Genomic DNA, 2,437 nt, shown 5'->3' with positions numbered 1-2,437 from the left:
AGCAAGACTGCTAAGGAGTCCTCAAGCCAAAGACACCTGTCGGAGGTGGTCCAGGTCTCCTAGAATCGGACCCACCTTGGTATCCCACCAGCATTCAAACATGTGATCCTGGGACACAGGCTGTGATGGATTTCAGAGTTGAGTCAATAGCAGAGATGAGAAAGCAGCGTTCGCATGGCTATCACACATTCTATCTAGAACAGATAAGATCTACTTCATTTGAGAATGAAATGACTATGTACAAACACACACACACACACACACACACACTGTGCTTAGAGCATTACCTGATACATTGTAAATACTCAATACATATTTACTTGTTTATTAATTTATTTGTAGTCATATTTAAAAGAATGAGAGTAGGTAAGACCATCCAGGAAAAGTACCATAAGAAGAGCTGTGTGCTCTGGATAAAACCATGGAGATATTCACATGCAAGAAGCACTCAGCAGAAAGAGAACCATGAATGCACCCATTAGCTGATGTTAGTGGAGCCTTTACAATACACAGGGACTGAAGGGCACTGGAGTGCAAACATCAAGAAAGCAGAGAATTTTGTCTCCAGAGTTACTGGTATATGCCTACTGTCTAGAATAGTCCCTGGTTGGAAGCTAAGGGATTTGTTTCAGGGAACAAGGGGAAGTGTTTCAGGTAATAAATTCAACCATGATTGAATTAGGGTATTACCCTTTTGAAGCCTCAGATGAAGTAACAGACCTAGGAAATGACCACCAATAACTGTTAATATCATAGAGAGTGAGACACTCTGGTATTAGGTACCTCTTGATGGAAAAACACATTATAGGTCATAGAGTTGTGTGTGTGTGTGTGTGTGTGTGTGTGTGTGTGTGTAAAATCAAACTTGAAGCTGATCACATGTAAGGCTCTAACTATAAATTTAAAAGAAATATAAAGAGAGAAATATGTTACCGGACATTAAATTTTGCAGTCTGCAAAATTCACACCTTAGGTAACCGTAAAACAAAATCACCCAGTTTCTTCACTAAATAAACTGCAAGAGGAAAAAGAGAGATGTGTTTAGCCAATTGCAAAGTGTCGTGGCCGGCACGACAAATCGACCAGCAAACGTGAGGGTAAGAGGATGGTGAAAAGAAATTAAGAGACAAAGAGATGGGGGCAGGGGGAGCACGGAGGAGGATGTCCAACAGTGCCGATTTTATTCCACATCTTACAAGCATTTATAAGGCAGACCACAATAGGATGAGTAATACATCAGTATCTAGTCAGATGACCGCAAGTTTCTCTAACAAGTTTACATTAACTACAAGCAAACCTCGTAATGCCAGGTAGTCACAACTAATGCCATTAGCAAGACAATCAACCAGGGAGTGGGTTATGGGAGGTACAGGAACAACAAGGACCATCTAAGAATTCATGACCCTGACCACCTTGTTCCCTTCTGTAGGGAAAGGGTGTGGGGAGTCACATAGGCCAGCACACGACACATAGCCCAGACCCTTTCTCAGTGTTACTCAACTTTCCCATCCTTAACCCCTTGTCAAGGTGTCCGGACTTTAAAGGAGACACAAGTCAGGGCCTGGTTTGATCCACGACTCCAGCCATGCCGTAGCTTCCAACAGCAAAGTTGGATTTGACTCATACAAGTTATTACAAAATACCTTTGCAATCACAGTGAGAGTTTGAACGGTACTGGATATTTGAAGATATTCAGGATTTATTGATATTGAGGCTTCACAATGATATTTTTAAAATGATTTTAAAGGGATTCTTTATCTTTTGAGATATATAGTGAAATATTTATTGATGAATGTATGCGATTTGCTTCAAAAAAAAACTGTGATAGAGGTGGTGGGGGCAAGGAAACAGGGAAACAATGCTTACAATGAAGGGAGAGTTCTCAAAGCTGACTGATGGGTTTGCAGGAGTTCATTATACCAGCCCCTGAATTTTTATATATATGTGAAAGTCACCTAACTCAAGGTTAAATGGTCAATATTAAAAATAAAGTGTTGCGTAATAATTATTATTAATATTAGTAATATTATATAATAATTAATGATTATGAATATTAATGATAAATGAATAATAATAAAATAATTATTAATAATTCCAGTAAAACAAATGATGGAATGAACTAAGATGTCAAACGCAGTGAAAGTCTGGTCAGATGAGAGATGAAGGAAAGAGTTGCCCGTTTGGCATGAGGAAGTCAGAGCTGTGATTTACAGTGTGAGAAGTGAGTCTATAGGGATGGAAGGACATGGCATGTTTAGATTCTTCTTTGAGGAAGTTTGAAACAGGAAGAAAAAATTTGGAGAGGGAAGCTTACGAGGACCTGGGTCCAGGGATAGAGAGGCAGCAGTGAATCAGAATAGGTCTATTAGGAGCTAAAAATCACATGCAGGGGCACCTGGGTGTGGCTCAGTGGGTTAAAGCCTCTGCCTTGGGTTCA

The sequence above is a fragment of the Mustela nigripes genome, chromosome 13, assembly GCF_022355385.1.
Source record: "Mustela nigripes isolate SB6536 chromosome 13, MUSNIG.SB6536, whole genome shotgun sequence".
In the NCBI taxonomy this organism is placed as follows: domain Eukaryota; kingdom Metazoa; phylum Chordata; class Mammalia; order Carnivora; family Mustelidae; genus Mustela; species Mustela nigripes.
Note: the sequence above shows the minus strand (reverse complement) of the source record.